The sequence below is a fragment of the Sapajus apella genome, unplaced genomic scaffold, assembly GCF_009761245.1.
Source record: "Sapajus apella isolate SASKATOON/1434 unplaced genomic scaffold, GSC_monkey_1.0 scaffold104, whole genome shotgun sequence".
In the NCBI taxonomy this organism is placed as follows: domain Eukaryota; kingdom Metazoa; phylum Chordata; class Mammalia; order Primates; family Cebidae; genus Sapajus; species Sapajus apella.
In genome coordinates, this window is record NW_022437044.1 from 861,875 (window position 1) to 877,512 (window position 15,638).

A 15,638-nucleotide genomic window follows, 5' to 3' on the forward strand; every position below is an offset into this window, starting at 1 on the left:
CTTCCTTCCTTCCTTCCTTCCTTCCTTCCTTCTTCCTTTTTTTGACAGCATCTTGCTCTGTCACCCAGGCTGGAATGTAGTGGTGCAGTCATGCTCACTGCAACCTCAACCTCCCAGGCTCAAGTGATCCTCCCTCCTCAGCCTCCCAAGTAGTTGGAACCATGCCAGGCTAATTTTTTATTTTTATATTTTATAGACATGAGATCTGACTATATTGCCCAGGCTGGCCTCCAACTCTTAATCTCAAGTGAGCCTTTCACCTTGGCTTCCCAAAGTGCAGGATTACAGGCATGAGCCATTGTGCCCAGCTTTAGTATAATTTTCAATTGCTCAAAATCATGGTAATGTTACTTGATTTTATTTATGTCTCATTTACTTTTCTGTAAGTAGTTATATCTTTCCAAAAATGTAGTCAATTCCCTAACTTTTATGTTTTTTTTTTCAAAAGCATCAGCATTTCCAAGACAATAAATATACATATTGTCCCAAACAAACTTTCAATTTAAGCATGTGGAACGCAAAAATGGTGGGTCTGCATTTTTGTACTTGAATCATAAGAAAGAACACACATGAGGTACCCTTTTCGCAGGAGGAATGACATTATACCTGCAGAACGTTCACAATCCACCTGGATTAATGGTAAGTAACGCTCCTCTATCCCAAATCCTGTCAAATTTGCCAATATTTATACTAGAAACATAAAAAATAGTGCAACAAAGAACTCACATATTTGGTTTCAGGAATTTCAGTGATTGGCTCTTCTGAGTAAGAGAGATTTGCTCTGTAAAAAAATTCTTGTATCTCAAGTTCACTGATTTCCACACCAACTGCACTGTGTCCTTGGTCTGCAAAGCATTTCATCTCAACCATTAATACTTTTCCATATAGAGGAAAAAATATCCTCAGTCCACTCTCGCCTTTAAGAAAAGTATCCAAATGCAAAGCATTTGGATAAGCTTGTCTTGCCATGCTTCCGGAGTTAGTACTTGGTGTTTCTGTACCTCAGTATCGGAATACTCTTCATTATCAAGTGAAGTTCTTGTACTACCCATGGTTTCAGTGACACCTGTATCTCAAGCATATGTTTTCAATGCATTTTTTGGTTTATAATAAAAGCTATTTCAAAGAATACAGATGAAGGGATGTGTACAGCTAGGTGGGCATGTCACATTCCAGGAAGCTCCACGTGTTCAGCATCGGGGAGCTCATATAGTATCTTGTTCTTGTTTCACAGATGCAGCATCTCTCATCTGTCTGAGCATATTATTTACCTGTTTTGAAAGTTTTGTTGTTAGCTTTGGCTCTATGTATTTCCTCCCCAAGTCTTCTCTGTTTATTTTGGTCTCTCTCTCTCTCTCTCTCTCTCTTTAGTATCAGATGCTTTCTTCAAATATATGATGATATTTGGCTTCCCATTCATATTAAAAATGAGATACTGCAAAGTGTATTAGTAGTTATACAGATGTTTTCAAACATGTTAGGACTCAAAAAGTGCCTTCTATGCAGCACTGGGAAAGTGACTGGAGAATGTGGTCTACCAAAACACGGGAGCAAATAGAGAAAAGGGAAGATTAAAGGAATAGGGAATCTAACACAGGATTATGGCAAAGGGAATATCCAGAATAGTAGATATGCAACAGGCCTGGAGAGAAACTAGCCTAAAGCAGAGCAAAAACGAAAAGGGCTCCAAGAGGGAATACTTTTGGGAAAACAGAAATTGAGGAATGATCTGTTGTGTTTGCTCATGTGGAAAATAGTATTGAAACGATGATGGGCCAGGCGTGGTGGCTCACGCCTGTAATCCAAGCACTTTGGAGGCCAAGGCGGGCGGATCACCTGAGGTCGGGAGTTCAAGACCAGCCTGACCAACATGGTGAAATTCCGTCTTTAAAAAAAAAAAAGAAAGAAAGAAACAATGATGAAATGATTGGATACAATAGTGGTAGGTACATAAAAATCTAAGAATATATAGAGAAAAGAGGCAATTATTAATGCCTGGAAAAAAGAAGAAATTATAAGAGAAGAGAAAAGTAATCATAGAATACTAGTCAGTTAAACTACAAGTAAAATGTATATGATCATACCAATGTAAATGTTGAGTGCCAATTTTCCCTAAATTATAACTATATTGAGATCATGGGGAGGGGAAGTTTAGTGGAGGAAGCATAAGAGGTCTAAATCCTTATCTACTATCATAGGAATTCAAAGGTAGAAGTTAAAAGTGATTAATCGGCCGGGTGCGGTGGCTCACGCCTATGATCCCAGCACTTTGGGAGGCTGAGGAGGGTGGATCACGAGGTCAAGAGATCGAGACCATACTGGTCAACATGGTGAAACCCTGTCTCTACTAAAAATACAAAAAATTAGCTGGGCATGGTGGTGCGTGCCTGTAGTCCCAGCTACTCGGGAGGCTGAGGCAGGAGAATTGCTTGAACCCAGGAGGCAGAGGTTGCAGTGAGATGAGATCGTGCCATTGCACTCGAGCCTGTGTAATAAGAGCGAAACTCCATCTCAAAAAAAAAAAAAAGTGATTAATCAAGAAACAGCAATATAAGGGTATTGTTTAGAAAAATGTCAAGCCTGTAATCCCAGCACTTTGGTTGGGAGGCCGTGACAGGTGGATCACGAGGTCAAGAGATCGAGACCATCCTGGTCAACATGGTGAAACCACGTCTCTACTAAAAATACAAAACATTAGCTGGGCATGGTGGCGCGTGCCTGTAATCCCAGCTACTGAGGAGGTTGAGGCAGGAGAATTGCCTGAACCCAGGAGGCGGAGGTTGCGGTGAGCCGAGATCGCGCCATTGCACTCCAGCCTGGGTAACAAGAGTGAAACTCCGTCTCAAAAAAAAAAAAAAAAAAAAAAAAAGGAAAAAAAAAGAAATATGGAGGCATATGGCAGTAGAGATAACCAAAACCTTTGAAAGTTGTCTCCTTTGAGGAGCAAGTTTGGGAGTTTGGGAATAAATTGGCCAAGAGAGACCTTTATTTACTGGTTGTCTTTTTAGCATTATTTGATTTTTTTTTTTTTTAGATGGAGTCTCACTCTGTCACCCAGGCTGATGTGCAGTGATGCTATCTCAGCTCACTGCAAGCTCCGCCTCCTGGGTTCGAGCAATTCTCTTGCCTCAGCCTCCCGAGCAGGTGGAATTACAGGTGACCTCCACCACACCTAGCTATTTTTTTTTCTTTGTATTTTTGGTAGACACAGGGTTTCGTCATGTTGACCAGGCTTGTCTTGAATCCCTGACCTCAGGTGATCTGCCCTCTTCAGCTTCCCAAAGTGCTAGGATTATAGGCATGAGCCACTGCGCTCGACCCATAATTTGACTTTCTAAACTATATTGACTTTCTACTTAAAAAAAATAAATTTACTTGCAAGTTGTATTAAAATGCAGATTCCTGGGCCCATCCGTGGAGATTTGTACTTACTTAGCAGGGGAATAAGCAAATAAGGGAATCTGCATCTTAAATGAACCTTCCAAATTTGAGAAACAAATCAATGTAGCTCTTTTCTGTGCTTGCTCTAAATATAACTTTTTCAAAGACACTTTTGGTGATTTAAAATTTTTCTTCTGATTTTACTGTTCTTATTTCTTCCTTGACTTCAACCTTCTTGATAATGTACGAATAGGTATATATATGCTATTTAAAAACATTTGTCCTTGAATGTGCCTATTTTTCCATCTTTACCTGAATATTTGGAAATATATATATCTTTTATTTAATGAATATTCTTTAAATTTCTCCTATAAAATTCTCACTGATGATTGTTGGACATGCAAAAAGACATAATTCATGTCTGTCTAACTAAAGGAAAATGTTACTGCTGATTCTTATTGCTGTATGAATATTTTATTTAGTTAGTATATTTTACTATTTTTGTAAATTCAAGATTCCCGTAATAGAGATAAAGCAATGGGCACACATGAAATCAAGCTGAGAAAATGTACTTCTGATGTTTGAGGTATGTTTGTTTTAGTTTAATCAATTTGACCATTTTTTAATGCTCCATTATGTTAAACATAAACTTTTTTTTTGTTTTTTTGAGACAGTGTTTTGCTCTTTCACCCAGGCTGCAGTGAAGTGGTGCGATCTCGGCTTACTGCAAACCACCCACCGGGTTCAAGTGATTTTTCTGCCTCTTAGCCTCCCAAGTAGCTGGGATTATAGGTGCCCACCACCACGCCCAGCTAATTTTTGTATTTTTAGTAGAGATGAGGTTTCGCCATGTTGGCCAGGCTGGTCACAAACTCCTGACCTCAGGTGATCCATCTGCCTCAGCCTCCCAAGGATTACAGGAGTGACCCTCCTCTCCCAGCCACAGTTTTTATTTTCCTAATATTGAAACAACTACATAATTTCTATAACGTCATTTGTATACACTAAAGCAGTATTATATAATATGTATCTAAAGCATCAGCTGAATTGAATCCTTACATTCCTATTATGACAGTAACATTACTGTGACATTTTTTGAATTCAAGTCTGATATTAAATTACGAAGGATCTAAGCCTCAGAAATTTAGTTACTTTGGTTTTCCTTTCAAGCTCAGATAGAGAAACTGTGATATCAAACACATTTTAATGTGACCTCTATAACTTTTTAGAAGACATAGATTAATTAGATTTGGTTTCAGTGACTGTGGGAAATAAAAAGTCGCTGCTAACCTGGAGACCCCAAACCTGCTGATTCATATTTGAGGGTTTTCCTTATTGTCAACACCAAAAGAACTGGCTTAAGCCCCACAGAAGTTCTTCAACTGGATAAACTGATTACATTGCCCATTTCGAGTGTTTAGTATACACGGCATATAATTTTCATCCTGTTTCTGAGGAAAAAGTGAACCAATTCGAAACATTACATATAATTCTTTGTACTTTAGAAGTCAGAACAGATGATTTTTAAAGAAACGCTCTTTGACCCTAAATAGCAGTTCTTCACAAAATTTGGACATTTACATAGAAGTTCCCATTTGTAGTCGGCAGTGCTGCATTTGATTCTTAGGACGATTCAACTAAAATCATGCAGTATTTCTATATTTCCTAGTTTAAACAAGAAGTCACTTTCCAGACTAAAGTTACTATGTGTGTTATCCTGAAAGATGATAGTAGGGCACTGTTTAAAGAAAACCAACTTTCTAACTTCTACAAAGCTGAATTATACAGATATATTTAGCATAATTTATTTAATATCATAAATCTGAAAGAATTCTAAAATATTTTGACTAAATGTTAACATTTTCTCTTTTAAAGCAATATTTATATAGTCATTAACGTAGGAAAATAATTTGTGACAACGTCTCAGGAAACTGTACACACAGAAACTTCTCGAGCTAAGAGCTACAGACAATAAGCGTATTCTATAAAAATAGCAAATTGTTATATAAAACAATTGGTGAGTTAATAAATCTGTATAGTTTACATTTTCATCCCAAAGTAAACATTAACATGCTGGAAAACTGGATGAAGTCTGATTTATTCGAAAACACAAAAACAATCACGTTCATTTATAGTCCAACAATGGTGGGGTAGCTATATAGTGGACTAAAAAGTTCTTTCAGGATTTTATATTTATTTTATTATTTTCACTTTTTTTGCTTTTCAAAATTTTAAGCAATTTAGATTTCAAAAATAAAAGGATTAAATACTCTTACTTGTCGCTAGATGGCGGTAACAACAGGTTGGGTCTCAGGAGGAAAAGCAGTAAAATGGAAATTTTTGCTTGTTTGCACCAAAGATAAAGACATATAGTAACCTTGACTGAGATTTCAGGGGAGGTGGTAGAATGAGGAGGAGAGGATAGAGAGCTGTGTGTGTCTGTGACTTTTTTGTGTTGAGGACAAGGTCCATTGCTTACAAGAGAATTGAAATAAAATTAAAACCAAATGAGGAATGCGAAAAAGGTAAAAATATTACATGATAAAATGCAGAACATTTTCATTTTCACATATTGCCCTTATATACGGACCTTCACTACTTACAGTTTAAACAGAATGATGTGTGAGCCATTGTTAGTGGTGATTATAGTACCTTTTGGTGATAGAGAGCCATGACACATAATTTTAACATGAGAGCAAGTCACATCTTCCACACCATGTTTTCTTTCTTTTCAGAGGTTTTCGGCTCAAAATGCATCAGTTGACCTTGTTTTAAGTTGAGAAATTGGATAAATGATTTGAAAATGTATGTCTTATTGAGTTTGAAATGAATTTTTGAGACACTGAGTAATGATGACTGATATCAATGAAAATTTACACTTTGTATGAAAAGCCTTCCCAAGACAATAGAGACCAATGTGATTGGCCAGAGTAAAGGCCTCATATTGAGAGACTTTAGTGAATAGCATGGTGAGCCACAGTTCATTCTTAGAACAAAACTTTTCAGAAGTTAGTATCCAAACAGGATACAAACATCCATTTACATGAAAGGTATTTGGTTCTTTCATCAACCGTCAGTTATCAGTGAAAAATTTCCTGTTGAAGCACTCAGATTTCTTTCTCTAACTGTCAGATGACATTGAGACCTGACATCCTGACAGAAACAGTTGCATTGCATGAAGAATGTGACATGTTCAAAGAAAAGAAGTGATCAGATTCCTTACCGGAGAAAATCAAAGGCTGATTAGCTCTCACAGAGCAAGGTGAAACCTGTTGAAGGTTCTGAAAAAAGAAACATAATTTTGGACAGAGCAGAGCTTTGTATCCTTTTTTTTTTTTTTTTTTGAGACAGAATCTTACTGTGTCACCAGGCACCAGGCTGGAGTGCAGTGGCACAATCTCGCTTCACTGCAACCTCCGCCTCCCGAGTTCCAGCAATTCTCCTGCGTCAGCCTCCTCAATCCCTGTAGTCATCCTGGGACTACAAGTGCACGCCACCACACCCAGCTAATTTTTGTATTTTTAGTGGAGATGGGGTTTCACCGTGTTGGCCAGGATGGTCTTGATCTCTTGACCTCGTGATCCGCCCGCTTCAGCCTCCCAAAGTGCTGGGATTACAGGCTTGAGCCACCGCACACGTCCAGAGCTTTATATTCTTTTAATCAACTGTATGACACCGCTGCTGCCGTGTTTACATCTGTGAGACTTTCCTGTGAACTTGGAGAGAAGGGACGGAGATTCAAGTAGTGTTTTTTCAAATGTGTTATCATTTTGAAGTTAGAAGTTAATTTTGTAGATAAACTGAAGGGCTCACTCCTACTTCTCATCACTCGTTCACACTCCTACTCTCCAGCCATATTTACTATTCTCTCCTTGTCTCAACATCCAAGGCCATCCTTGCCCCAACATTCTACTCCTTTCACCTAGATAACTTCAACTGAGCCTTGGTGGCTCAAGTGTCACCTATCTTGAGAAGTCTTCCCTGATTCCCCCTGTTATTAGGATACAGGAAGCCCAGTTAAATTCGAATTCCAGATCAGCAATGAACAATCTTTTGTATAAGCATATTCTAAATATTGCATCTTGTATTTTTATTTGCTAAATGTAGCACCTTACCTTAGTGAAGAACTTTTGTTTTTTTTTTTTTTTTTTTTTTTTTGAGACGGAGTTTCATTCATGTTACCCAGGCTGGAGTGCAATGGCGCGATCTCGGCTCACCGCAACCTCCGCCTCCTGGGTTCAGGCAATTCTCCTGCCTCAGCCTCCTGAGTAGCTGGGATTACAGGCACGCGCCACCATGCCCAGCTAATTTTTTGTATTTGTGGTAGAGACGGGGTTTCACCATGTTGACCAGGATGGTCTTGATCTCTTGACCTCGTGATCCACCCACCTCGGCCTCCCAAAGTGCTGGGATTACAGGCTTGAGCCACCGCGCCCGGCATGTGAAGAACTTTTTAGTCACTTCCAAAATGCAGTCTTTCATTGACCATATCCAATAATTTCACGTGAGAATGTCTTCATCATTGTTTGCTTTGAATATTTCCAAAATAAATGAATATGGCTTTTGTGAAAGGACTTATTACAAAATATAGTTAAATTAATACAAATTGGCTTTCGACATAAAATTCTCCAGTGTTTAACATTTTTTTGGCCCAATTACACTATATTTACATGTTTACTCTCTGCAAAAGTGTGGTTGAGAAATAGCCTATCATTGCTAATTGATAAGCATTCATTGTTATAAAGCAATGTAACAAAAGAAGAGTTTCTTAATTTATTTCCACAGAAGGGAAGAGTTTATGTCTAAGTATTGTTACATAATTGACAGTGGATTAAAATGTAGTAATTGGAAGAAGTATATTAGATCTTTATGAAGATACTGCCATGATCACCATTCACTGAAAACATTTATAGTAACTCCTTATTTTACTTAATAAGGGATAGCCTATCTTTAAAACATTAAAAACAGATGCGACTGCATTACTTCACTGCTGACATAAGTAATAGAAATGACACACTAATTAATTTAGTGCAGTATAAATGTTCAGATTTTTTATCATGGCTAACAATAAAATTATGAAAACATTCAATTACCATCAGCAGCAATTATTTATTGATTTTACATTATGTACACATTAATACAATACTCTTTTTTTTTAATAGAGACGGGGTTTCACCATCTTGGTCAGGCTGGCCTTGAACCCCTAATCTTGTGATTCACCCGCCTCGGCCTCCCAAAGTGCTGGGATTACAGACATGAGCCACCACACCTGGCCCAATACTCTTAATTATGCAGAACATGGGATCATTTTCATGTTGATATGCAGACATTTGAATTCATCAGTTTTATTTAAAAACAAAAAAATTAAATTTGAGTCAAAAGTGTTGATCCACACTGAAATACAATCCACTTGGGATATTAATATCACACTGATTTGAAATCTTCTTTAAAAGACTGCCTAAGAAATACGAGTTTTTCAGCATAATTGCATTAATTTAAATATGCTGTTCAATTATATATTTCTGAGGTGGCCAATCATTTTTCACTTCCTAGAACTGCACAGCTGGCAGCACTTAATCACATACTCTGCACAATGCTGATGAATGTCTTGTATGTAGTAGGAATGCAACAAATATTTGCTGTCTAATTGTTAATCCTGAAAAACATATGACATTTTTATGATGAAAATGTATTTTCTGGGTTTCTGGGGAAGGTAGTGTCACCTCTCCTTATAGCAGTCAGTGAAACTTTAAGGCAGACTAAATATTTTGGTAGATAGCTTTTTATAAGCTGAGAGAGAATTTTAGGCAGGGGGATTCTAGGTAGAGAAACAGCACACACAAAGGCTTGGAAAAGCAGGATTAGAGGATATTGACTATAATAGTTTGACTGGAGTGGAGGTGATTTGTAGAACAGTAGTGAGAAGAAAATATGATGATTCATTGGGGTCAGGCCTGGGAGTAGGCTGGAGTAAGCAGGATGTTGGTCTAGACGCAGGATGTCTCAGAAAGAAAACAAATTCCTTAACTTAGCATCACTACTGTAGATAATCACTCTTTCTGTCTTCCCATAGGTCCCACGTAATGCCTTCGCTTGGTATCTGGCTCAGCTCAGTATTGTATAGCTGAATCAGTTTTTAAACACAAATCATTCTATTCAGTGTAGGTCAGTGGAAGTGACAAGGGACATATTTCTTTCACTAAACTGGATTTGATTTCAATAATATTAGGAAAGCCAAAGCTACAGTCAAACTGCTTTCAATACTATCACCCAAACTGCACACCATAAGCAATGGTTTTCTTTTTAGTTCTAAGAGGAAGTAATCTTCACAGTCACTTTTAAAAACAGAAAATGAATGGGCTAAGTGTAGGCAAAGAAGAAATCAGCATTCTAGTTTGCAAAAGGAGGGGGCTCACTTTCTTATCGTTTCCTCCACTTGTTTTGGGGAGTATAAATTTCATCTAATTGTAAAGGTGCAAAGATCAGCTTTTCATTATTTAAATCACCTTCTTTCTGGAGTCCTATTTCCTGTTAATTGTCCTACTTCTTTTACAATCTATTATAAATTATTATACATAGAAACATGTGCTACATATACTTTTACAGAACATTCTAGTGAAGAATATAATTTAATTTATGTAATTTATATATGCCAGGCTCTCCTTAGCTTTCTGATCCACTCTCAATATTATCGGTTCTATTTCTTTAGCACCTGGGCAAGTGAAGACATTAAACAATATTCCGTGTGCTACATTTAACTTCGAAATTTACTGAGAATTAAATTCTTTTATAGACCAGGCATATGTATTGCTTGTTTGCTTCTTTAAATAGATTTACACACTTGATGGAGATGATTGGAATATCGCAACTGGTTAGAGGAGAAACATAAGTTTAGGTAAAGGTCTCTCTGACAAATATTTCTCCTACCTCCATTGCCTGTTTCTCCAGGGGTCTCTAGGTGGCTGTTGGGTTAAATGTGTTTGTGAGAACAAATAGTGGGTAGGAACTGGTGGAAACTAATGTGTGGGTGGAATTTCACAGACACAATTGATCATTCTGTTATGTCTATAAAATCAGCACTGTTCTGGAATGCAGACAGTGTGGAGGCGTACAGCACAAACTAAGGCTACCTGTTTATTTTCATGCATAGGACCAATTAAAACTAAATAGTTGAAAGACAGATAAACAAGATGATACCCAGTCCACAACCAAGTGCTCAGGTGACGGATCTACGTAGGCTTCCTTTTTGATGTAATGTGTTCCTGGAGAATATATCTTTTAAATTCTTTACCATAAATTAAAAGTCAAGCAACATGTTAATTTTATCCTGAATATCTATGCAGTGACACCATCATGTCTTCTGACATCGCTGGAAATCATCGATATACAATAAAGCAGGCAAGAAGTGAAGTAAGTGGGTCGTTCTTCAATTGTGAAGGTAGAGTTCCTAAAAATCTCCAATAGGGGAAGTCATTTGTGAGAAATTTACAGTTTTAGGGTTCCAGATTTATAAGGATTGAGCCCTTAAGTGTACCTACAAAGCCCTTATAGTTTTTTTTTTTTTTTTTTTTAAATGCACCCGACTGAGACGATGACTCTGGTGCATTTGTCAAACTTACCATGGCTTCTCCCCCACCCCCGTTTTAAATGACCAATACGGAGAACTGTACAATCAGTGTTTATTTGTCATACTTTGCAGAAGAAACTGCTCAGGATATCCTTCTTTCTCCCCTCTCCTTTTCAAGGAGAGGGTTATCACCTTGTTTCACTTTAACGCTGGTTGTATGCACATTAGTAGGTGGCAGCAGTGCTCCTCTGTGTCTAGTTCACCATTCAAATACTCAAGGCCTTTTAAAGGTGCTGTGGCTCAGAGTTGTTTTCTCAAGCCAAAGATCTCAGAGACGCATAGATCCCTGGAGCATCTTGGTTCTCTCTCTACTCCCAGATATCTGAATATGATTCTGAGCCCTGGGCTACTTTCCCTCTACTTCTTGTATCTCCCCCAGCCTGCACTGCAGAAATCTATATGCTGACTTTTTCCTCCTACCCACTTCCCTTTTCTGCTACTTGTCAGCATCCTCCTTCTCGTGCCATTTATAATGATTTCCAGTTGAGAGAGTTACAATTTGTATATACTGAAACTAAAATTTGAGGTGGGGCGCGGTGGCTCACGCCTGTAATTCCCGCACTTTGGAAGGCGGAGGCTGGCGGATCACGAGGTCAGGAGTTTGAGACCACCCTAGCCAATATAGTGAAACGCTATCTCTACTTAAAAAAAAAAAAACAACAACAACAAAAAACAAAAAATCAGCTGGGCATGGTGGCGAGCACCTGTAATCCCAACTACTTGGGAGGCTGAGGCAGGAGAATCGCTTGAACCCAGGAGGCGGAGGTTGTAGTAAGCCGAGTCTGCGCCACTGCACTCCAGCTCGCGCAACAGCGCGAGAAGAAAAAAAAAGAAAAACACACACAAAAAAGAAGAAATTAAAATTTAAAAAAGCATTAAAAGGTAAATGATACTAGTTAACAGGAATAGCCCTTATCCTGCCACAGGTACTATTCTAAGCAATTCACATATGTTATACTGTATACATTTACTCTTGCAATCTCACAGAACCCTATGAGGAAGATACTATTACTATTTATTCCAATTTTATAGATCAGAAAAATTGAGGCATGGAGAGGTTAAGTATGTTGCCCAAGATCACCCCGCTGATAAACTGGGGAGTCAGACTTTGGACACAGGCAGTCTGGCCACAGTTTTCACTTCCTTAACCACTCTGCTAGGCTGCTTTCTCGAAGAGGAATAACTAAATGTTGGCCCAAAGGGATCTTGTGGTGGTGAAGAGATTACTGCAGTGTGTGAGTCCTAATTGGGCAGCAATCAATGAATTAAGCATTGAACTGTAAAGAAACAAAAAGTAGGAGCACTGCTCATACTGCAACGCTGTATCTTCAGTTTATGTTCATTTTCATCAAGCACTCCTCTCCATTAGTTGAATGTAAGGCAAGTTTTGGACATGTCAAGTTTCTCATAAGTTTGGAATGTACAGATATGTTTTTTGTGTCATTTTCTCTCACCTCAGAACTTAAATACTATAAATGTAAACATTGAAAGTTGTTTTATTAACATTTCCAAAAATCTTAAACCTGCAATTTATGATTTGTGCCACCATATGGAGACTGAGTCAATCCTAGAGCTTTAAAGCCAAGATACTCCTTTTGTCTAAGAGTCAGATAAACAGGGTATTTTTTTTTCTAATGCTACAACGTCCCCAATTTATTAAGTAATTTTCCTGTTTTCTTTATTAAAGATACAACTTTATATTTAAAACATCAAACTTTTAAAAATTACTTTAGAAATTTAGTGTAGAGCTTTTTTTTTTTTTTTTTTTTTTTTTAAGAAATTAAAGTATACATATAGTATAGTGGTTAAGATTTGGCTTCTAAATTCATATTTGAATTTTATTTCCAGGCCAGCTATTTTGTATCTGTATGACCTTGGAGAAATTAATTATTTTAAGCCTTAATTTCTTCATCTCAGAAATGGGGATAATAATGAAATCTATTTTACAGAACTATCATGAAAATTAAATAAGAGGGTGTTTAGAAAGTCTTTAGCATAATGCCTGCACAAAGTCAGCATTCAACAGATGTTAGTTACATAAATACTATTATGGTAACCTTATAAATATTTAACATTTTACACAACTCACCCGACCCTCGGGTGGTCTGTATATATATATTACTGGAAGTTGATTGTCAACTTTTAGTTGTCTTGGTGATCAAGTGTTGCTTATCTACATGAATTCAGCCAAATGTTTCAGTCATTCTATCTGGATTATTCCAGCAAAACTCAAAGAAGAGCTTACCTATATTTTCAATAACACAATCATTACCTTTCTTGTTTTCTTTACCCACCTTTTGTAGAGGAAAAACAACAACAACAAGCAAAAATTGCCTAGTGTTCTGATTGCACTGAGAGTGTATTTTCCCAATCAGAGAAAAAGAGTACCTGTTTCTTTCCTATCCGTAATAAGAAGGGTTACAATTTCTCTGTTTCCTCAAGTCACAGCTGGTTGTTCTGCAAACAATAGTAAATTTACACATTAGCTCTGTGCAGTTTTATCAGGTCCAAGCAATGATTTTAAATAATTATCTCAATAACCTACTTCCCCCATTGAGATACCTTTACATAAAACAAAACATGTAGAATAAAAAAAGTAATAAGACTTCAAACAGAGATTTAAATATGTTTCATTATAATTTTGTAATATATTGATTGCAGATTTATAACAAGTAAATTCCTTAGGGTTCATGGGAAGCAAACATAATATAATATAAATATATCACACTTAAGAGTTTCTGAGGAAATTAATGCTTAGATAAATAAAAATTAAAATAATTATTAATCTGAGAAGCCAGTCATCACTAAAAAGATCCAGAAACTACCAATAAGCAAAAATTACCATTGTTTTAATAAAAAATAAATATTCCATGCACACCAATCTCTTAGAATCTGCCTCAGAATTAATGATAACATACATTTATATAGTATAACAGGTTTTAGATCACATTCACATATTTATTCATTTGATAAACATTTATGGACACATACTGTGAGTCAGGAACAGTGGTTGGCACTTGAAATATCATATTGATTGTGATATGCATAATCTCTTACCTGACTACACCTACAGCATTGAAAGTTGTTTTATTAACATTTCCAAAAAAATCTTAAACCTGCAATTTATGATTTGTGCCACCATATGGAGACTGAGTCAATCCTAGGGCTTTAAAGCCAAGATACTCCTTTTGTCTAAGAGTCAGATAAACAGGATATTTTTTTTTTCTAATGATACCACCCTCCCCAATTTATTAAGTAATTTTCCTGTTTTCTTTATTAAACATACATGCCACAAGTCACCTGAAATAGAAACTGGGAAGACCTCTTGGATTTCTCTCTATCCATTATGCTTCCATTCAATTAGTCACTAAGTTTTGTGATTTCTCTCTCAGCAATATCTCTCCCTTCCATTCCTTTCCATTCCCAATGCCAACACCTTGGGTTTGTTCATTATGTGTTTTTTGTACCACTACAACAATTGCCTCTTAATCGTCCTGATTTCTGGCACTTCCTCTTCCAGTCTATGTAGATTATTTTTTATAATGTTTCATTCTATTCATTAGAAATATTCATTACTACCCCCTCTGGCTACCAGATAAATTCCAAACTCCTTAGACTGACCTTTAACTCCTTCTTTGATTCACTTTTATTTTATTTTATTTTTTTTGAGACGGAGTTTCACTCTATTGCCCAGGCTGGAGTGCAGTGGCACGATCTTGGCTCACCACAACCTCCACCTCCCAGGCTCAAGCAATTCTTGTGCCTCAGCCTCCTGAGTAGTTGGGATTACAGGCGTGCACCACCATGCCCGGCTAATTTTTGTATTTTTTGTAGGGACGGGATTTCACTATGTTGGCCAGGCTAATCTCGAACTCCTGACCTTGTGATCCACCCACCTCAGCCTCCCAAAGTGCTGGGATTACAGGCATGAGCCACTGTGCCCAGCCAGTGATTTCCCTTTTTATCCTTTCCTCCAGTGTTCTTTGACATGTTGCCTGTGTACCAATAAATGGGTATTACTTTCTACTACTCTTAAACTTCTTATACCTTCCCACTTGAGTGGTAATGCTCAAGTCATTCTTTTACCGTAGAATATGTTGCTGCACACCTTATCTCCACCCACCCAAATCCTAACCACACTTTAAAAATGAAGTCTAATTCACGTCCATGAAGACCTCCCTCATTTCTTTTTTTTTTTTTAGCCAGGAATGGATTCCCACTCTTCTGAACTCATTGCACATTGTGCCTCTCTTCGGGTAGTTAAAACATGCTTCCTTGTAGTACAAGTTGTTTGCAACTTAGTCGTAGGTTGTAACTTCAGTTGGCTGAAGGTTTCAAATAATTCCATTTACTACCTTTGGATTTGCTCGAATACCCTATCTGAAAACCAGTCCTGTCAAATAGTTCTGGATATTTTGCAGTGCTGCATAAAGTTGCCAATATATATATTTTTAATTTTTAATTAAAAAGGTACCTGCTTTTTATTGACAGTGTCAAAGTGTAATATTTTGCCTAAAGTCACAGATGAGCACCCTCCCCCTCCAAACTGAGTATGAATTAAGATGAAATGTAAATTGTTCATTAAGTCATGGAAGTTTATGGCATGGAAGTTTACATTTCAGTGTATAGG

The 15,638-nt window shown here is 37.2% G+C and overlaps 1 pseudogene; it reads right to left on the bottom strand.

Moving 5' to 3' along the window:
• Positions 1-372: 372 nt before the first annotated feature.
• LOC116536831 lies at positions 373-1,052 on the bottom strand (annotated as a pseudogene).
• Between the last annotated feature and the right edge of the window lie 14,586 nt (positions 1,053-15,638).